At 38.0% G+C, this 23,654-nt stretch overlaps 1 pseudogene; it reads right to left on the reverse strand.

The window, feature by feature from the left end:
• Positions 1-16,766: 16,766 nt before the first annotated feature.
• LOC125341384 lies at positions 16,767-16,880 on the reverse strand (annotated as a pseudogene).
• Positions 16,881-23,654: the final 6,774 nt, after the last annotated feature.

The raw sequence follows: 23,654 nt of genomic DNA on the forward strand, positions 1-23,654 counted from the left end.
CCCTTTCATTTTCCTGTTAGGCTGTTTTTCCTCTTCTTTTCTTTTTCTTGTCTTTAATGGGCTGCTCTTTCTGTTGGGCTCTGGCTATTGTAGTTTCTTTCTGTTTCTGTCTGTGTGTCCTGTACGACTCCTGTTGGGTGGGGTTCCCCTCTTAGAATTCACTGTAAGGCTGGTTTTTTATTCACATACTCCTTTAGATTCTCTTTGCTATGGAAAGATCTGGTTTTTACATCGAATGTGAGTTCTAATTTCTCTGGATATCTAATTCTTGGGTTGGCAATTATTGGCCTGTAGGACTTTGATTGTGTTCTTCCATGCTATTCATGCGTGGTAGGTTTGTGTGGAGAGGTCTGCTGTGATTCAGATCCTTTTCCCATTGTAATAAATCTCTTTCTTTGCTTTGGCTGCATTCAAAATTTTCTCTTTATTCTTGAGATCTGAAGTCTTGATTATTACGTGCCTGGGCGAGGATTTTCTAGGGTCTGGTCTGTCAGGCATCCTATAGGCTTCGGTTACCTGGGTGAGGTCCCTTGTGAGATTAGGGAATTTTTCTGCAATAACTCTATTGAAAATATGTTGAAGCCCTCTGCTCTGGAATTTGGCTCCTTCTTCTATTCCAATTATGCACAGATTATATCTCTTGTCTTTGTCCACTAGCTCCTGGATTAGTCTGCCCTGGAGTTTTACCATTTTTTGGAGTGTGGTAATTTTCTGGTCCTTATCGCTGCATCATGGTCCAAAAGAGAGATTCGGGATTCAATATGCTCAATTCTTTGTGATGTGGTTTCAAGCGTGGAGTTTATGGATGTCAGGGAGCTATTTATGGTTGCCAGATCATCTCTGATCATGGAAATTTCTTCCTTTAAAGAGTTGTATTTTAAATCTATTTTTTTCATGCATTTCGCTTCTCAGGATGTTAAGGTCTTCTTTATCGGAGGTTTGCACTATATCCATTTTTGCTTCCATCTCTTTCTTGACTTCCTGAAGGTCCTTTGAGACTTTCATTCTAAACTCCTGGAATTGTTTTCTGAATTCATTCCTGAGACTTTCCATCCTTTCTGCTATCATAGCCTCAGTTGTTTTTTTATTCTCCATCTTCTCTTCAGTCGTACTGCTTTTTGGAGCTGGCGAGTTGGCTTGCCTTTTCATGAAATTTGTTATATTTCTTTGTGATTTACGCATCAGGAGATCTGTAGGTGGCACCCTTGGCTTGGCTTTGTTCTGGTTCCCCCTGGTCCATCAGTGGAGACTTGTTTGTGTCCTGGCTCTGGGTTTGAATTTGGCTGTTGAATCTTACTGCCCAATAGGTGAACATGACCATCTCGGTTGTTGCCAGGGTGGTCACTCTCACTGCACTTGGGGGTGGGTATGTGCTCTGTCTTTCTCTGCAGGACTATGTCCTGCTGCTATGTTGTGCTGACCCTAGCATGCCCCTGATGGGGGTTTCTGGGTCGCTGATTCAGCGTGGCGTGGAGCCTTTTCTCTTCTTTGATTCTTTTTTCCACTGGCTACCATGGTCAGAGGAGCTCACCTCTGTGATTGAGATTTGCTGCTGAGAGGCGGCTCGCACACCTGTGTGGATTGCTCCTGTAGGAGCAGGTGTTGCTGTTGAGGGGAGGCCCGCCCACCTGTGTGGAGTGTGCCTATCAGAGTGGGCACTGCCACTGGGGGCTCTGCCCACCTGTGCGGAGTATGCCTATCAGAGCGGGTGTTGTAATTTGCCTGCTTGTACGCTCCTGAGGAGGGTTGGGGAGATTCTCCTGCTGAAGGGCTAGCAAGCTGGCCCACACTGGCCCTTTGGGGGGGGGGCACATGCATGTGCACTCTAGTGCTTCCTCTGGGGACGTGCTGCCTCAAGTTGTTGGAGGGTGCTTGTGTCCTCTCCCAAGTTTGCTGTGGGGGGTGGTATGTGTGGACCCCAGCAGGTTCAAGTGTCCAGGTACGGGTTGGTGCCCACAGACTCTCTGTGAGGGGGGCGTGTGTTCAGGCCCAGGTGTCCATGCTGGCCTGGTATTGCACACCAGTGAGCCTGTGACTCTTGTTCAAAAAGTCTGCAAGGGGGCTGGGGATATGGCCTAGTGGCTAGAGTGCTTGCCTCGTATACATGAGGCCCTAGGTTAGATTCCCCAGCACCACATATACAGAAAATTGCCAGAAGTGGTGCTGTGGCTCAAGTGGCAGAGTGCTAGCCTTGAGCAAGAAGAAGCCAGGGACAGTGCTCAGGCCCTGAGTCCAAGCCCCAGGACTGGCCAAAAAAAAAAAAAAAAAAGTCTGCAAGGACCAGGTGCCTCAGGTGGGGCTTCCAGTGCCTACCAGTCCCCAGGCCCCTGCTGGGGAGGGGGCAGGGCCAGTGCAACCAGGTTCAGGCTCCTCCGCTGGGGCTTTGGTAGCCTCTGCTAGCTCCTGTGTCCTCCCAGAGGCTGTAGGGTCTTAGAGCCGCAAGATATGGGGCTCCTTTGTTCCCGTGAGGTAGGAAGGGGGAGGGAGGGAGCTCTAGCTTCTTTGTAGGGTTTGGGTCTCTGCTAGAGCTGGTCTCCCATGGCAGGGGTGGGGTAATGGGGGACTTATTGGTCCTGGATTTTGTGTGTGTCCCGCGCTGCTGTGGGCATTTTGGGGCTGGGGTGCTGGGTGTGGCGATTGGTCATTTGGTGGTGGCGGTCCCAGCTCTCCCCGTCTGGCTCTCCCTGCCTGTGCCACTGGGTTCCCCTGCTGTTTACCTCTGTTCCTGGCCGTTCAGTCCCGCACCTCCGGTCCTGCGCCGCCATCTGTCTTGGTTGGTCTGCGCTCCATCTCGGATCCTAGGAGCTCCTGCTGTCTGGGCGTTGTGTTCCTGATGTGACTTATTGCTTCTCTGGTCGCTGAGGTCTGTGGCCCCATTTGCCGGTGCCAGGTCCCCTTTCCTAGCCTGGCCCTGTTCGGGCTGGGGTTGGCGGGGGAGGGGGATGGGGCAGTGTACCCCAGAGATTTTGCGGCTCCATGCAGGTTATAGGCTCTTCTTTTTTTGGTTCTTTTTCATTTCCTGTGTTTCTCTGTTGCTTCTGGTTGTTGGGTTTGCTGGATTCTTGATGGGGTGTTAGGTGCTGGAGTTCCCAGCTCACTATTCAGTTGGAATGAGTTGGGGTGCCTCCCTATTGTGAAGGTTCCATCTTCCCTCTCATTCCTATTTTCAAGCTCCGGTATAATTATTTAGAAAGGCTAAGTCAAAGAGCAACAAAATAAGTATCTGGAAAAAGGTACTCGAAAGAAGGTAGGTTGGAGCCAAGGGGACTGGGATGGGAGAATGAAGCAGGAAATGGGGGATTAGGTAGGCAAGGATTCATTGTAATTACCAGAGAATTGAGAAATATATGTATATGGGGTGGGTTGAAGGAGGATGAAGATTTTGAAATGACTACACAGTTCAAGATTCATAGTAGACATAAACAGCTTTGTTGAAAGGCAAAAAAGAAATCATTGCAACAGCTAAAATATGTAAGAGAAAGGGTGGGTTGGGAGGGGTAGGTATGAATTTTGAAAGTGGTGACAGTGATCAAAATGCACTGTATTCATAAACTGGTATGGTGAATGGCAAGTCCTTTGTACAACTATTTCAAGATAATAAAAACATCCAAAAATTCTTAACAACAACAGCAAAAGTGAAATAGTTCTTTATAATACCAAATAAAACAGAAATCAATGAATTTCATAATAATAAAAATTTTATCAGTAAGTGACTAGAAATAAAATGTCAAATAATACATTTCAGACAATGGAACTAAATTAATATACCATTTGTAATCAGCACAAAAAAAATCAGATCTAAAATACAAACAATAGACACTAAGGAGAGTTGATAAAAGTCTGGAAATGAATGAGATTCTGCTTCAACATCTCTCTCCACAAAGCATTTTTAATCTCCAAAAGAAAAGTAATGAACCAGTAAAAGATAATCCTGACAGATCACACCAGAATTAAAAGTTCACCATGAATGTAATGGTGTACTCTCCCAGTAGAATGCAGTAAGGCCACAAGTTATTTCTGTTATATGTCTGACCCTAAAAAGGCATAACATGAATATAATTATGAGGAATGATCAAACAAATTCAATTTGATGGATATTCTATGAGGCAATTTGCTTTAATTTTCAAAAGTATCAAGGTCAAGAATGTCACAGAAAGAATGATGAACTTTCCCAAATACAGACACAGAAACTCAATGTGAGACATGATCCTAGGTTTAACAATGTTTCTACACAACATATCACTATGACAACTGTGAGCAACTGAATGTGTGCTGTTGCCTAAATAGTGGATGGCATGCATTAATTGCCTGATTTTGATGTCCATACTGCACTATATAGGACAGCATCCTTATTCATAAGGAAGTTTACTGATACACTCAAGGGTAATAGGAACACATGACTAAATTATTTTCTACTTATTCAATGCAAAAATATTTTTCTTTAGCATGATGCTTGTAACGTTGCTCTGTGAACTTTTCTAAAGAAGGACAAAATTGTTTTAAGCTAAACCAAAAGGTAGTTATTTCTGACACTTTCTGAAGCAGTCATAACAAATTTATAGTTCTAACATAAAATAAGGAAATGGAATAGGAAAGGTTACATTACTAAAAGTCAACACAGCTAACATTTTTACAAATCTGACATTATAATCCTCCTTGCTAATAATGCAAGAAAGATCTCTTCTTTGTCATATGTTACCAAGTTTTGGAAAAGAGTGTAGGAAGGAAGAAATGAAGGAAGAAAGGGAAGAACAGACTTAAGGAAATGATAATGGAAGAGGAAAGGAGAATTAACTGTTTTGTTTTTTTTATTTCCACTATTGAATCTGATTCTCCAAACACCTTCTAATTTCATGGTACCTTCTCAGGTGTATTGGGTACAATGATAAAGAAGAGGCCCTGATGAAACAGGAAAGTGTTTAGTAACAGTGTTTGATCTGTGAGCCACCCTCATCTCCTGTGCTGAGATGGAAGAGTAATTACAGCCCATTACTGAATTACTTGCAGTTATCCTTTGATCTTGTAGTTAATACAGTGAACTCTCATTTGCATAAATGTTATTAGCATATTTCACACCATATTCTGATCTTTTTAAAGGAGCGAGTGTCTCCTTCTTAAAAGGCATCAACTTTGAATATTTTTTCTCTTCTTGTCATTCTTGGACACGATGAATTTTCCTCCCTGGTGGCAGATTTACAATGAGGAAAGAGCTGTAATGAAGTAGAGGTTTTTTGAGTGACTGAACTATAAGGTATTTTTAGGAAAGACAATTCATTTTATTTATGTCTGCTTTTACAGAAGCCAGCCTAGCATTTGGTAGTTTTTGATGTATTATATTGGACATGTATACATGGAAAATATGTCACTATTGCCACATAATTTATCTATCCAGGATTAATAAAAGTTTTTGTTATTCCCCCCCTAAAAAAATTCTCTTTATTGTGCAGGTGCCAGCCTCAACGTATCCATTGAGGATCAAATCCTGGATGTCAACCACAAAATTGTCTTTCCTATCATTTGTCGAGCCTTATATCTTGTCACTCTAAATGTGTTAGTTTTCTCAAAACTTACCATACCTCCTCATCTCCCCATGTACTAGCACAGAAAGGGTGAAAACATGATCAAAGTTTGTTATATGCATTCAGATAAATATAATAATAAAATATCCTGTTTTGAACAATTAATACAATGCTAATAAAATAAATATATAATATACAAATCGAGTCAGGATCATCTTGTTGCAAATAGGTGCACCCTCATTGATCCATGGAACAACCTCCCTCACTTCTTTGTATTTGTCATCTAAAATCTAACCTTTTGGCCATAATTCTATGTGACATGATCGGACCCTGCTCCTCTGACATAAACTGACCCCCTTGTGACTATCTCTTCTGATTTATTTGTTTAAAACTTTTGAGTTTATTGTGTAAATACACTTGGTATATTCAATGTTCTTACCCAGTGTTCTTACCCTCTACAGTTTAATTCATATGTGCAAGGCTTAATTATCCTCCAGCTATTATGCTATCAATTACTTATCTTTCTCAGCTACTATAGATCATCATTGTGCTTTGATCTTATTGTAAATGGATGATGTTTTGTAGAGCTTATGGGAACCATAATTTAATTATACCAGTTAGGTCCCTATCAACTACCTTTTGATTAAAAATAACATCAGTGAGAAATGAGAGTGTTTGCTGCTTATTTACAATTTCAAAGAAGGTTCTGAGCCATTGAGTTTCAAAAACTATTTATAGAATATATGAGTAAACTAAACATCATGGATGCAGTCATTGGAAGACTGAGCTTCTGCTCCTAAATATATTTTTAATTTCTTTGAGGATATTGGATAGTCAATGTCACAATCATTTAATGGAATTGGTTATAGGATGTCACTAGAGTAAAACTATGAATGCGAGTTCTAGATATGTAAAGAAAAACATTTTTCATAAATGTGTGAGCAGATTTGCCGCATACTTAGTCTTTTATTTTTGGTTATTAGAAAAATAACCTGTCATTGTTTGTGTTTGTTTCAATACTGGATATTGAATCCAGGGTCTCAAGAACGCTAAGTAAATGCTTTCCCAGGAAGTTCTAAATAACCTCCCTCCCCTTGTAAATTTTATTTGGTGACTGGTTGTCTGAGCTGATCTTAATCTCACTATCCTGATGTCTTGTCCTTACTGGTAGCTAGCAAGTACCACTCAACCCAGCCTGTCCATGTTTCTCAAGCCAGATCTTCCCATTCTATGTATCCTAAGATGCTACTTCCCCATTGTCAGAGTGTTACTCCTTACAGAACTGTTTCTGTCACCATATAGACATATTATAAGTGAGTTTAGTTTTTTTTTTTAAATTTTAATACAAAACATCCAAAGCAAAAACTACCTCCACATTGCATCCTATGTAATTACTCAAAATTTTTCTAAGGATATTAAACTCTTCCAAACAGTTAATTTCTTATGGTGCTTGGTACCGACTTTGGACACATGTAGAACTTCACTTCATATATGTAGAATAAGTGTTTTACTATTAAGCTATGTCCTCAACCCTTCACAGAAAAATTTTCTGTACTTGATTTCCTGTTTTATCACCAAATATTTCCTAAATATCTCTACTCAAATTTTATTCAACAAAATCCACTGAAATTTTTCTTGCCAACTTTACCAGTGACCTCCACTTTGCCAACTATGATAGTAATTTTTTAGTTTGTCTTGTTCAGTTGCCTGGGCATAGTTGATCACTCTTTCTTCTTAATATACTCTTTGATTCTGGAACATTGTATTCTCCTTGTTTTCCACTAATCTCACTGTTCATTTTTTTTTCTAGTCATCTCTTCTGGATCCTGTTTATTGTCCGGATTATTTCTTAGGGCTTAATTGTAAGACATTTTCTCTACACATACCAACATGTGGTGTGTGTGTGTGTGTGTGTGTGTGTGTGTGTGTGTGTGTGCATGTGATTGTATTTTATAGTCTAAAGATTCTAAATGCAGCCAATATAGTATCAACGTCCATATTTTCATTACAAATTTCAATATTTCTCATAAAGTTTCTCCCTGCTATTATACTTGAATGTCAGGTATTTCAAAATTAGCTTGACTCAAAAAATCAGACTTGGTAATTTCCCCTCATTCTTTGTCTCCATATTTGAAATCTCAATAAATTACTCATTCTTATCACCTTTCTTGATTCAATGTATGAGTAACCTTTCTACCATGACCATGGATTGAGTGTAAAAAATATTTAAATCAGTGTTTTCTGATGTGGCATTATTTTGATCAAATTTATTTCCATTCAGACCTAAGAGCATAAGCATGAAAAGGAGAGCGAAGGATATGGAACCTAGTTAGAGTATCCTTATTAAGGCAAGCATTATTAAGAAAGGAAAGACAGAATGTGATATACACAGGAGTTACCTTTGGTACAATATGGTCCAGAAAATTCTACATTGATCAATGGACTCACAGCTATTTCTCTTTTCAGAGAGGGAGCTGATTACTAGGTGGGCATAGTTGTTTCACCTGAGAAAGGGTAACAAGGTGCCATATGCACAGCAGGGGTGGTTCAGAACAACCTAGGAATGTGTGTGGATACATCATCACATTTCCTTTTTCTCCATTGAAGGAAACACATTTTATAGTGATGACATCTCAGTTGCCTGCAGAAAAGAAAGAACAAAAGTCCCAAAGCAAAAGGAAACAAAGGATTCCCAAATAACTTACCGGTATATGAGTAGATTTTGATATTTCTTGATCCCAAGGTCTGAGGGATTTTTATGGAAACTGCCATGATATTGATTTCTTTCCTGATTCCCATTTTGATTAAGTTATTCTGTGCTGTGTTTTTCATCCTAAGAGGTGTTAAGCTTGATCGAATTATCTCAATAGTACCATATATTGTTCTTTACTTTTCTCAGATTTCCACAATGAACAGTGGACAGGCCCTGGACTATAAGTTCACTTTACAACTCTAGAATAAACTTAAAGCCCATTCTATTCAGAGCATCATACTGCTAGGTGTCTTCATGTTCACGCTCCTAAAATGGGAATATTATTTGCTATTTATGTGAATACTAAATGAAATTGTAAATGATAGTCAATTGCTTTTCACTTTATATTGGGCTATGAGAAATTCTAAGCCTTAACTATAAACCGGAATTATATAGGGAGCTCTTAAAAACACATCAGTTTTAGTCCTTACCACAGGAGTTTTTTTTTTTTTTAAGTTTTACAGATTGTATAAGGGAATCTGGATTGTTAAAACAAATTTTCCAGGCTAGTGAGCTGTGTCTAGCCTGTCAAATTTGTTGTTTTAAAGAAGTGTTGTGTGTGTGTTTTTTAAAGTATGTCACAAAGACTTGAGAAATGAGAGTGTTTAGAGATAAGAGGATAAAAGTTTCTCCTTCATCTGGTATCTCTTAAAGAAATCTTGGAATTTGGGACAGCTTATTAAGTACCACTGAACAGGTGACAATCTACTGCTTGCTGTCATTGTGGAGAGCCATTTAGAGGTCCCAGAGGCTGGTCTGGAGACCTACACTGCTTTTCTCTGAGTGCAGGGCACAGAGTCAGGATTGATGTTGTCTTTTATAGCATTCCTTGCTTGGAGACAAGATGTAAGACTTTTAATGGACTTAAAAGCTTGGCTCTGATAAATTACCACTTAACCCAAATTAACAGGACAGAGGAATGATCTCAAAGATGCAGACACTTTTCTTGGGTTTCAATAGACTCAGAAGTCGAGAAATATGAACAAGGAGTCAAGGAGAAGAGAACTGGACTGAAGTGAAGTGTTTGTATTTTCACTTGTCACTTCACTGGACACTTACCCAAACTCTAACCAATGTACTTTGTTTTGCTATTGTTGTCCTATCAATTGTCCTTCAGCTGGTTAGAAGATACTTAGGTGAATGCATAATTTTATTAAAAAATTTGAAGTGATAAAGATTGGAAGGATATCATGAGAATTTGTTAAGGTTGGGAGCGTTAGGAATCTGTCTTCCCAACCAAACAATTGCACTGGCCCAATCAGTTTAATGTTAGCTATCTGGAAATTCTATGCATCTACTGATGAAAAGAAAGTTCTCAACAAGTGGGATTGGGGCAATTTGATATCCACATGCAAAACTTAACACAAACGAGGCAAAAAACTGAAATGTACAACTGAAAAGTGTTAAACTCTTAGATACGTTGAGTAAAAGCATAACATCACCAGCTGGCTTCACCAGTGACTTCTTGAATGTGACCTAAAAGGCATAGATATAATAGAGAATCTGGACTTTACACAATAAAAATTTTAAAGTTCAGGCACATCCCATGCTTGGAAATCATAGCTACTCAGAAGGCAGGAACAGAAAGGATCATTATTGGACACCAGCCCAGGCAAATAGTTGGTGAGATGCCCTGTCAAAGAACAAATGACAGGGTCACAAAGCCTGTAATCTCATCTATAGTGGAAGCAGAGGTAGGAGGAGTGAAGTCTGAACCTGTCTCATGTAAAAAAAATGGAAAACACTGTCCAAAAAATAACTAAGGTTAAAAAGAAAACCCAGACCCTGGGGTAATGGCTATGAGATGGCAGAATTCCGGCTTAGCAAGCAGGATACACTTTGATCAAGCCTCAGAATGGCCATTTTTTTTTTTTTTTGCCATATATAAGACACTATCAGCAAAGTAGAAAGATAACACACAAAGTGGTATAGATACTTTTAAGTCACATAACGTACAAAAGACTGTTATGGAGAACATAAAAGGACTCCTAAAACTCAACACTGAAACAAATACATGAACAACCTGATTTGAAACTAGCACAAGGACTTCAATAGGCATTTCCCAATGAAAATATACAAATATCCAGTTAACACATAAAAAGATTCTAAAAAAGTCACTAATAATCAGGGAGATAGAAAGCAAAATGTCTACATCCTACCTAATAGAATCATGGCTACCATTAAAAAAAATACAGAAAGGAAAATGTTGAATCGGATAAGAGGACATTTGAATTTTGTGTACTGTTGTGGCACTGTAAAATGCCACTGTTGCCATAGCAAACATAAAGAGAATTATGTATATATGAGCATATGTATATACACATAAATACATATTTATAAAATATCTAACATATAGTATTATTATATATTGTACAACATATATGTTTCTATATTATGTATAATGTATATTTAAATATAAGTATAATATATTTATAACAAATAATGTCATTACCTATTATAGATAATTATAATTATTTATAATTTCTAAATATAGTATATATAAACTTATTTAAAACAGATCTCCTCTATCATGCAGGAGAACTAACTACCTGAAAGTACATAATTAGAATTATAGTTTGATTCCCTACCCCCAAAAAACATTTATTTGTGCACGCATGTTCACAGCAGAATAATTCAGAAAAGTTGGAATATCAAAATCGAGAGACAAAGGATAAAAAGACAAGCAACTACAAAAGCAATACTTGCAAAACCATTTGGTGTAAACCAGCTGAACAACTCATGGGGGGAGAGGAAAAGGAGGAAAGAGGAAGGAGGAGGGGGGGAATAAGGGAGGAGGTAACAAACAGTACAAGAAATGTACCCAAGGCCTAACGTATGAAACTGTAACCTCTCTGTACATCATTTTAACAATAAATAAGAAAAAAATGGGATCAGAAAAAAATTAAATTAAAAAATGTATATGGGATATTTCATCCTACATTCCAAGCAGTTATTGTTGTAAGATTGTAAGGTTATATTTTCCTTAAATTGTATATGGGAAATAATAATAAAATTCAATCACTGAAAAAATAAAAAAAAGAAAGGTTGGAATGATCAGAGTGCACATTACTAAATGATGGTATAAGAAAAGGGCAACACACACATTCCAAAAAAATTTCTACCATGGGTGCCGCCTCGATTAATAATGAGCATATTATACTAAGTAAAATAAACCTGACCCTAAAGGACAGATATTGTAAGATTCCACTTTTATGAAATATCTAGAGTAGTCGAAATCATAAAAATGAAATGTAGAAAGCTAAATAACAGAAGTTGCAAGAAGCAAGGATAAGGGATCAGGGAGTAATTGTGTTGGAGGTATACAAAATCAGTTTTCCAAAATGAAAAGATCTGTGGAGAAGGATAGGTAATATATTTCATATAAATCATGCATTGAATCTGAGTGAGATGGTAAGTATTATGTGTATTTCATCACAAAGATAATTAATAAGAGAAAATTGATAAATAGGAGGGTTATTAAGTAAAAGATGGGTAACAATCAGAAGTTTATTACAGAAAAGAATATGAGTTCTTTGCAGGAAGACATCATAAAGTACAAAAATCAAAAACCTCTTTCAAACTGAAATGAAGACACTTGTTAATATATTCCTAAAGAAGTCTGTTTCAGAGGACAGAGAAGAGATGGACGTTCCCACGGCTCCTGGCTGGAGGTGATTGGATGTAGGTAGTAACTATAGCAGGATGGTGAGGCTTGGATATGACATAGAAAAAAATTAAAAAGAAGAACAGAATGGAGTGTGACTTAGCCTAGACTATACAAAGGGAGAAAAATGGAACCACAAAACAGAGCTTTCCCTTGAGAGAGGATGAAAAGAAAGGTTATGTTAGGGCCACTGTAATTTAGCATAGTTTTGGTTTGCAAAGTAATTGTATTCTTCCTTATATTTAAGCAAGCCATTTCAACATGCCTTTCCTTATCTACCTAATACAGCGACTATTGTTTCTCATAAGATTGAGAAACAGGCTTTTAGCAAATGTGAACTTCTGGAGGGGAAAAAAAAAGTTCTGCTACTTTCCTTATTTTAGAAAATCCAAACTATAGAAGGATAGTAAACAGCATAGTTTTTTTCTTCTTCTAATAGTTAAAAAACTATTTTAATGGACCCAGATGGGCACTGGAGTCTCTGGGAAGACAGGTATGAATCTGGGGACCCTCGTTATTGAAATGTTAAGAGTGGGTCCTGGGAAGAACAGATTGTAGTTGGTGTGGTCAAGTGATGTACAGGCTGGTCAGCTCAAGGTGACACTGGAAGAAGGGAAAATTGGAAAGGATATGTTGGAAGCTGAGAAGAGGACCAAGATGACTTGATAAAAGGGGAGCTTCAGGATGGAGCAGATTTTAGAGATTATGAAGTCCAATCTTAGGGCATTTCTTTTGTTTGTTTTAGTTTTCATTATAGCAGATTGAATCCAGGGCCTAGCCCTTACCTAAAGCTCTACCATTTTAGCTACATCCCTCCCAACTCATTTTCTTTGAATTTTGTTAATGATAGCATCCCACTTATTTAGCAAGGGCTCATCTTCAACTCCTCCTCCTTCTGTTTCTTGAGTAGCTAGGATAACAGGCACACCTGGAAGTAACCACAGAGTTTTGGAAGAGTTCTCAGCACTAGAGATTCAATGACAGTTTTCACAGGTTCTCAAGTCATTTATTGGTACATTGTAAATTAGGCTGCAGGGATTTATACTCTGAGTCTGTCACTCTTTCCACTCTGAGTGCCATCAGGCAAGGGAGGAGAAAAGTAGGGTCATTTCTGAGGACTTGACTGTGGCAAGCCTCCAGTCAAGGTCAACTTCAAGGGTAGCTATGAAATTGAAAAGAATTTGCTTTTCCAGGGTCCCAGTGCTTGGTGTAGTTTTCACAGGTCATTGTCTTGAAGCCCTTAACATTTTAACAAGTGTCTCCATGTTGTCCTTTTCATTAGGGTCTGCAAAATAGCTTCTTGGATGTGATCTACAAATATGACCTCACCAAGCCCAGTGTACAAACCAGTATGACAAGTTGTACAGATTTTAACAACTTATTAAGGTCTGGGGCAGACATTCGTGGCTGAATATTGCTTTAAAATGCTTTTTTTTTATAATCCACATTACTGAGATTCTGTTGACTGTTTCTTAAGCCTTTGTTTTTGTTATTTCATAAAAATGACAGTTAACAAGTAAAACAAAGCCCCATTGGTTGAAATGAGGAAACAAAGGACTACATAGTGTAAATCATGCAAGTGTTATGACATGCAAGTGTTACTTAAGGAATCTCATTTTGCTAATGCCTCTGTGGCATTGTAAAGACTGGCACATGATAGAGCCCTTGAAAGATACACGACTAGCTGTCAAAGAAAGAAGCACCCTTGTCATTCTATGCCACCTAATTACAGGGTCAATGAATTAATGACTGAAGTAAGCAATCAGAATATTATTCAGTTGATTTATCTGTAGAATGGGGAGTGACATTGACATGCCAGCCGGTTTATTTTCGAAATTCAAATGTTTATATGCAATACTCAGTATGGTCCTAACTCATTCTAGAAACCCATGAAACACATGTGTGCTCTTAGCACTAAATTAAAACTTTAGATCTTGATTCCTCTCCAAAGTATTGGAATTGAAATCCTTTATCCAGACGGCTTGTTCTTAGGGTCTGAACCCTTTCCTGGATTTCTATGTGGATTAGTGACGATCTTGAGTGGGCATGGGAAGACAGGAGAGCATGTGTTCCCACCTAGAGGGAGTATCCTCTTTCCAGATCCACAGTTTTGCCCACTGAGCCCTGCTATGTTTATTCGCAGCGCCAAGCAGCTTGTTCTGTCATGCCCAGAGATGAGTTATTGCACAGGCCCCCCCGACATTCCTCTTACAAGCTGTCCATTCCCATACTAGTCCTGATTGGGACTGTGGCAGGAGGTAGAGGGGGAGGTTTAGGGTTGAGAGGAGGCCGGGATGAAACAGATGGTGGTTTGGCAGAGTGATTAACACTCTAGATATCTGTTTTAATGAATTGCCCATCCAACAGATAAAACACTGCAGTAGTGAGCCCCAGTCTTCACAGTCAGTAATTGCAGTCTTATTTACAGAGTGTGTTGGCTGCTGGTAAAGCCATGTGTTTTCTTCTGTCCCCTTGAATGTCATGGAGTGGAGAAATATAAGAGGAGGGAGAAGACACTTAGATAAGCAAGAAGAAATGGATTGTTAAGCTCCCTCTCTGGCTTGTTCTAATCAGAGAAGTTCAATGTATAGTCCAATTATCTGTGTGAGCTTTCATGAACCACTTAACCTCTCTGGGCTTTTTCTCTCCTGGGAGGGAAATGTAGCAGAGGATCTGGTTTCCTAGCTACCATATGTTTAAATCACAAAGGAATGATGAAGTTCAGGTCATAAATTCACGTTGGAAGAAAGATACTATGGTAACCATTAAAATGTGTTACAAAAATGACCAGCAGGAAACCAAAACAATCCAATATGTAACTCCTGACCTTCAGTCTCAGAGTGATTTTTTTATGCTTGCAGGAGCTCATATTTTCACCTGCAAATTAGGAACTATTACCTAGAATAATGATTTAATGTCCTCCCCTTAGTGGGAGGACAAGAAGAAACCCACTGACATTTCCTTGCCTGCAAAAGCTGATTTGGAGTTGTATATTAACTAATGGTAGTGATGCAGAACTAACCAATCAGAATGAAGAATCTCTGGTTCCTGCTACATTCCTGATTTGGTGGTAATTTTGTCTGGATTTGAGAGTTCTGACTTTTCTCTTGCTTCCATAAAAACTCTATTTTTTAAAATGACCAAGTTATCAGCAAACACAGTCTTCTATATTCCCAACATCTTCTTAGCATTTTCTAAAATAAGAAATGCAGGATATATCGCAGGATTCCTGGGGATCAAGTGTAATGGGCATGAAATTACTTGACAAATTATAAAATGCTGAAATAATTCTAGGGATCCAACCAATTTGTTATTAAACTTTGCAACAAGCTTTGTCTTGAAGAATTCCAAATGAGCTTGACTGAAAACAAAAGAACATATTACTGTGTTTATATTTGAAGGTATTTTTAATGAGTGCATATTAATTACACAAAATGATAAGTTTTGTTATGACATTTTTATGCATGTATCTGAATGAACTTTGGTCATATTTGATTCTCCATTACCTCTATTCCCCTAACCCTCATAATGGTCCCATAACTCTTTTCAAATTTTTCTCCTTCTATACTCCTGTTTTTTCTCTCTTTTCTAAATGAGATTCTGCACATGAGAGAAAAATAGGTAATATTTGTCTTTTTGAGTCTGGCTTAGCTTGCATTTTAAGTATTACTTTCTTAAAAAGAGAGAAGAAAAATACTATTTGACATCTGAAATATCTGTTAAAAGCTTGTGTTATGGCACCCTGGTTAGTCTTCTATGTCATGAGATGTATTACATTAAACTTTTTCTGTATAGGTTTTATATATATAGTTTGGAATAACTGATTTTTATGTTCTCCTGGTATAAATTTTTTGTGCTGTTTTGTCATTTGTCTGAACCCCAGTGTGCTTCCTGGAGTGGGTGAGCAAAATAGATTTATACCCTATGAGACAGCAATTTCATACAACCTTGAGCAATACCTTAAGCATGTGTTAGCCTGTTATCTTTTTGAACTCAAGATACATCAGTTAAGAGAGTTATATAATTTCCAAGATTTTTTAGCATAGAATTCCATTTCTTCATTGTGTCTTTTTCAAAATATTTTTATTGTTGTTGTACAGGCAATATTCATAGGGGTTACAGTTACATAAGTCAGGCAATGAACACACTTCTTTTTGAACAGCGTCACCTCTTCCATTATTTTCTCTCAGGTTTTCCTCCTGACCTTCCACCCTGACAAGTTATAGAGTTCATTTTCCACATAGTATCTAGTAAGAACCACTGTTGCATTTGTTTATCCTTTGTCCCTCCATTTCTCTTCTCAGACTTACACTCTCCAAAATAGATAAACTTATATACAAGAAAAAAGCACAGAAATTTAAAAAAAAAGTGGCAAAGGAGAGGGAAAAAAAGAGCAAAATGAAACAAAACAAAACTCATTTTCACTTGTTAGAGTTCATTTCAATCGGCATCATTTTCCATGGTCCTAAGCACATAGCTATTGAGCCTTTGTGATCCTCTTCTAAGGATATTCTCCTTTAGCCTCACTGTGTGAATGTTTATAGTCCCATATAATTTGTCATATCCAAGTGTAACTTTTTGTCTTTTACCAACCAGTATGTTTACTTGTAGATTCATAACCACATTCTAGTTAGTGCCAATGAAGGAAATCATGCCATCTATGTAGCTTTGGATCTGGCTGACTTCATTCAACAAATTTTTTTCCAAGTCTTTCCATTTCCTTATGAAAGGTGCAATATCATTCTTTCTGTGTATGTGTACTGCATTTTCTTGATCCATTCATCCACTGAGGGACACTTGAATTGATTCCATATCTTGACTCTGGTAAAAAAAATGTATGGAGTGCTTCATGAATTTTCATATTATTCTTGAGAAGGGATGCTAATCCATGCTGATCTTCCCTATGTTGTTCCAGTTTTAGTATATGTGCTGTCAAAGTGAGCACTGTAAGATTATTATTTTCAATTATAAAGGTATTAAAAACTCTACTGGATCTATTTGGTAGACCAATAGGCAAATTTTATCTGAGAATAGTTTTAAAAAATATTTTTGATATAATTGGGGATTGAACTCAGGGCCACAAAGTACTTAGGCAAATTTCTATCACTTGAGCCACACCTACAGCTTATTCTTTCTTCATTTCCTTCTCTCCCTTTCTCCCTTCCTTCTTTCCTTTCTTCCTTCCTTCCTTCCTTCCTTCCTTCCTTCCTTCCTTCCTTCCTTCCTTCCTTCATTCCTTCCCTTCCTTCCTTCCTTCCTTCCTTCCTTCCTTCCTTCCTTCCTTCCTTCCTTCCTTCCTTCCTTCCCTCCCTCCCTCCCTCCCTCCCTCCCTCCAATTCTTCTTCCCTCCCTCCTTTCCTTCCTTTCTTTTTGCCTTAGTGCCTTTATGGATGGTGTTATAACTTTTCACATTGCATTTTTATTAGCATCACTTGGTTTTACAAGGGCTTTCATTCTGGCACATCCATATATGCGTACACTGTACCATGATCAGACTCATTTCCATTATACTCTCCATCCTCCTCCTTCTCCTCCTCACTTCCAAGCTAATCTTAACATGTTTACATGAAGTTGGCCTCATATCTCAATCCTCCTGATCTGTGTCTCTTCAGTAGCTGAGATTACAGGCATGGGGCATGATAGTACTATTGAAATCATCTTCTGAATAACTCTTCTTATATCATCACAAGGGGTATTTTTTTTTTTTTTGGCCAGTCCTGGGCCTTGGACTCAGGGCCTGAGCACTGTCCCTGGCTTCTTCTTGCTCAAGGCTAGCACTCTGCCACTTAAACCACAGCGCCACTTCTCGCCGTTTTCTGTATATGTGGTGCTGGGGAATCGAACCCACGGCCTCATGTATACAAGGCAAGCACTCTTGCCACTAGGCCATATCCCCAGCCCCACAAGGGGTATTTTTGACACGTTGGTATTTAGCTGTACCCAAGCATATATCAAACACACACACACACACACACACACACACACACACACACACACACACACACAAAACTTGCTCGAGGCAAAAGACAATTAAGATGTCAAACTCTTACTAGAGTCCATTTCTTTAGATCTATGTGATGCGATGTGACTTATTGACCATATATTATTTTCAATTAGAAAAATATACAGCATGCAAGCCAGTGAGCAGAATTTTCTTACAAATAATTTGTTAGAGTATGAAACAATGCAAAATGTAAGAGAATACAAAGAACATTAATAGTGTTTTCCAGTAATGTGGTTTATCAATTTATATCTTCAGATTAAATAAGTACCATGAACATGAATTACTCTTTAGCTCTTTCCTTTAATGTCTCCTTTAGCATTTTGAACTATAATGGGTTTATATACACATGCAATGTAAATTTATTTATTTGTGAAATACAAATTAACAAAATTAAGCATTTTCTTTCTGTCAATCAATTTTACTTTCTTTGGGAATAGAAGCATATAACAGATATAAATAAAGGGATTCAAATATTTAATATCATCCAATCTCACCTGATATACTCTAGTTGAAAATAAAATGAGGTAGTCATAGGCACAGGTGAAAAAAAAACAACTAAAATTATTTCCCACTTTCCAAGAATGAGAAACAGATCTTTCATGCAATGTGCTCAATTATAATGTTCACTAGGTATAAGGCAGAGAAAACTTGAGAAAAAAATGGTAGGTAAGGAAACATTTCTCATGATCTGTTACCATTTAGTTAGATACAATGAGTGAAACAAAATTTGAAAGGTTCCTCAGCTCAAGCTTGTTTGTAAGACCCAGCAAAGCTCCTATATTCTCTAATTAGTTTTTATACTAATTATTTTTTCAAGTAATAGACCAAAGGTATCTATGAATAATGTTTAGTAGTGAGAAAAATCAAGGCTGGTATGAGTCAGTAATATACCCACCAATACACTGCTCTTGAATCAGTAACTGAATGTATGTGTATTTTGTTGTGTACTTGCATCTACATGACTGTACAGTTATTCAAAAAAAGACTACTGAAAAAAATGTCTGGTGTTGAGAGCATCTTTGTAGGTTGAGCAGTGATGTTATTCTCAATTGCCTTTTGGAAAGTGATCAAAACTAGTTTTGAAAATGCAGTCTACCATCACCTCCTCTTGCTAGATACCCAACACAAAAGCTTCTGAATCATATGTGAGTGTAGAGCTCATTTACATTCTATCATTAGGATTATTAGGATGCCTAACATGTAACAGCAACTCAATAAATACTTGTGAAAATAATAAAAACATACATTAGTACTGTTACATCCTGTGGTCATAAAGTTGCCTACTTAGCCACCAGACCAAAACTTAATTATCTTCTGAGGCTCAGATCCAAAATTGCATTTCCTATTTTTAGCATAGTGGGAAGAATCAATAACATAGTTTGCATGATAAAAAGAATAATAAAAATGAATGTGGGTACCATTTATTCTGCCATGAATATATATCAGCCTTTCTCATCTCACTAATTTCTTCACAACCCCAGTTGAAGCAGACCTCATTGGCTCTAGTCCCTGTTGGAGGAATTGGGATCCCACAAAGTTATATAAAATGCCCACCTTGACCTAGTAGTAACTGACAGAGCTGTGCTTGGAACTGGGGCTCTCTTCTTACAGACTGTGCTTTTCCAACAGCTACTTTGAGATCCATCCCACACTTTTAAAAGCCCATAATGCATTAATTTAGATAAACATCATTTGCATTATTGAATAGCTGTGTACCTTTCCAAATTGACTTGTCTTCCAAACTGTGAAGAAAGTAATATCGAATCCATATTAATTATAAATGCATAATACTGGTGTTTTAAGTACTGGGTAATTGATGAGTAGTGCTGAGCTAAATTTTTAGTAAGTGATAAAGGTTGAAACCTTTCACAGGGAAGCGCATCTCAGCAAAAAGCCCAATGTGATTGCTGTGACAGTGTAAATCTTGAAAGCACATTAGAAATATTTGACACAATATCTTATAATAAGGGTGAAGGCTCAATATTTAGCATCCTCCTTTCCCCACCTGCCTAGGGCTTGTCCATTTCCCATGTCAGTATGGCAATCAGAAATATGTATGTACCTGAGCAAACTCTTCCATTAGTTTGATGCCAGCTTTCAAGGGCTACCAGTAGATGAAGATTGATAATTACTCCAATATGTTTTTGTGGTATTGTACAGATATTGTGGACAATTGTGTAACTATTGAAGTATAGAGATGATAACTGAACTACTCAATGTCACATAGTAGGATGTAGAGCCAAAATAATTCTCTGTTTTTTTTTTCTTTTATTCTTTGATGGGGGGGGGTGTAAGATTGGTACTAGGGTTTGAACTCTGTGCGATGAGGTTGGGGACATGCTCTCCCAGTTGAGCCATGCCCCGCAACCCTTTTTGCTTTACTTATTTTCCAGATAAGATCTCATGCTTTTTCCTTAGACTAACCTCAGACTGTGGTCCTACTATGAACAACTCCCTTGTAGCTGGAACTACAGACATGAAGCCCTAATTGCTTTTTTGTTGTTGTTGCCCAGATAGGTGTCTGATTAACTTATTACCTGGAGCTGTGACCTTCCTAACCTGGGCCTCTTGAGTAGCTAGAATCACAGATTTGAGCTACCGTGTCCAGCCTGTAATTATTTCTTTGACCATTCACCAAGGACTTCTTGTGACAGACCCCGTACTAAGGGATTTACGGTACCATTTCTTTTGGTCTATATCACAGTACAATATGCACATATTACACTAAATAGAAATATACATGACAAGCTGTGGAGATAGTTGGCCCAGATTTGAATACTGTCTTTCCCTCTTCCTAGCTACATAAACTTAAATTAGTTGATGTTCTTGTATATCATTTCCCCCCTGAACAATGATGATAATCACTGTGATGTTCTCTTATGGAGTGAAGGACTAAATTAGTCCGTCATTGAAACTGATTTGACTAAACTCTAGAACCATCCATGTATAGTGCATCTGGCTCCGTTGTACATTCCCTTCTGTTTCCTGGGGGACATTGAATTAGGCTGTACAGAGGAAAGGGAATATCTCCCACTGTGCAGTTTAGGTTTACAATCTAGTTGGAAGAACAATAGGAGAATGCTTTGTTCCTGAACTATAGAAGGTTGTATGTGGCCATTTGTTGAGGCAAGTGGTTTTGAGGTAGCGCTGTGGAGATGACAGACAGTGTTAGGCAGGTCAAAGAAGGATTCTTGAAAGAGAGCTGGGTAGGAACTTGTTTTAGCCCTGGATCAAGGACACGAACTAAATTACTGAAAAGGAAGATATCAGAGAAATTTAGTAATGGTATTTAAAACTCTAGTGCATTGCAAGATAGATGTGTGTGTGTGTGTGTGTGTGTGTGTGTGTGTGTGTGTGTGCATGAGCATGAAGAGAAGAAGAGGCAGAAAGAGAGAATGGGAGATTGACAGCAAGAAGGGAATAGAAGTGTTAGGTGGTAGGTATAGAGATAATATTCACAGCAAAAGCCAAAGTATTATTGCCAGTACACATATGCCACAGGTTATTTTTTAGGTTGACATGAGGGAATTCATCTTTATCCTTGGAGGAAACAGCTTTTCCATTTATGATCCTTTAACCATAATCTCCAGAGGAGGAAGTGAAGAGTGAAAGTAATCACATGGGAAAGAAGAGGCTCTCATTGTTTTGGGAATTATAGATGGTTATTTAGGGGAACTGTTCAATTGATCACATTATTTTGAGCAAAGAAAAGAAAAAAGAAAGCAGAGGAGTGATGTTAGGTAGAGAAGGTCTATTTTTTAAAAATAGACCTGTAAATTTGAATAATGAGATAGAAAAAGAAATAGAGTGGATGGTCGACCAGCAGAAAAAAAGGCTCAGGTAAATGAGGATGGGGGTTAATGATAATGGGCAGCATTTAGCATCTATTGTTTTGGGTAGAACACACTGGCACTATCTCAGGCAAGGTAGACTATAACAAAGGATGTAAATGTGGCCTGTAAAACTTCAAATTCATAGTTTTAGGGAATTCTATACAGTGGTGTAAACAAGTTATTTTAATAGAGGATAAGTGATAATAAATGATCTCGTATTTAACAGAGTTTAAAAGTAAACTCAGCTAGAGGGCATAGGGTGATTGCTTCTCCACTGAAATCCTAGGAACATCATGGGAGTACAGGCATAGGGCTGAAGATAAATAATCCTATCCTTTTTTTTGTCCCTCAGCAGATATTTGACAGTGTTCTTACTTACAGTTTGTGTGAATTTGTGTCTGCATACATGTTGTTTTAAAAATTTGTTGTGGGTTAGAATTACACCAGAAGCCCTCAAAAAGTCCTAATCCTGAGCCTTATCCCAAACCATTTAATTATGGATTGCCATGAAAGGGTTTGTTCACTGATTTCAGGAATTCCTAATAAACAAATCTATTGCTCTAACTTGTCTATGCAGATAGTGAGGGAGTAAGGGTAATTGATGGCTAGTGTGATTTCCAAAACTTTATCTTTCTATTCATGACACCTTACCTTTAGATGATGAACTCCTGTATAGGTGATCTGAGGGAGGTTTAGGCAATGGATGTGAGGTTCCCCCAAGCAGACAGGCCAGATCATAGGAAAAGTCAAAGTGCCTGAATGGACCCCAGTGCCTCTGCTACTTGCTGAACTATCACTTGGTCAGACACCCTTCTGCATAGATTGTAAAATTATTACCACTGGAAAGAGTTGAGCTAAAGGCTCAGTGCATTGGTGACAGGAAAATGCAATTTGTCATCTCTCTGGAATTGAATTTCATATCCATGATAGCAGCATCAGGGAAAGCAGAGTGACAAGCCAAGTAGCAGTGTGAATCCCCCATTCACCTTCTCTCTGATGGTCTGCCCTGTGTGAGTGGGAAATCTGGCATACATCAATGTGTCTCGGTCTCTGGGCACAGTCAAGTTTGAAAATGTCTTGTTGCTCTCCTCACTGAACAGTGGAGGGAGACAGACCCTTGGATTTGCAATGATGAGTTTTTGACTACCAGGTGCTAGTTTGTATTTTCTCTGAAATATAGTTTTTATGAAAAAGGATATCTATAAATGACTCTAATCTCAGAATAACAAAGAAAATTAGATTAAAAATGCTTCAGGGACACCCAGATAAGTGAATTGAAAGTAACAAAATCAGGAAGGGATGAAGAAGTTGGAGACTTGAGACCCAGAAGGGAATGAGCACAGAAGCCATGTCTATCACTAAGGAGTTAGTGGGTAAAATGATGTGTGCCTGCATGAAGGGGATGGGAAAGATGAGAAGGAAGACACAAGTTGGATGTTGATCAATGCAGTTTTCCTTTGCTATGTACAGGGAGATGGCCCCGGGGCCTTGGAAAATAACAAATGCTGCAGATGTTCATTACTATCAGATAATGTAGTATTTTCATATAGCCTACTGGCTTCTTCTTGTATGCTTTAAATAATTTCGAAGTTATTTGTGATACTGCTCCTCTTAATGTTATGTATAGAGTTGGTATATGGTGTTATTGAAACAATACCAAGAAGACAAAAGTCTGTACATGTTTAGTATATATCTAATTACTGGTCTGAATACATTTGATCTTCAGACAAGGAATGTATTGGTAGAGGTGACCATGTTGTGATGTTTGACCTCATGTTTGGGGGCTAACTGTACTATTTTCATCGGCCATACAATTTCACTCAATTTTCTTCTGTTCTAGTTTTAGTCAAGTGAAATTGTTATAAAGTGTTACTTATCACAG

This window comes from Perognathus longimembris, chromosome 1 (genome assembly GCF_023159225.1).
Source record: "Perognathus longimembris pacificus isolate PPM17 chromosome 1, ASM2315922v1, whole genome shotgun sequence".
Classification (NCBI taxonomy): Eukaryota; Metazoa; Chordata; class Mammalia; order Rodentia; family Heteromyidae; genus Perognathus; species Perognathus longimembris.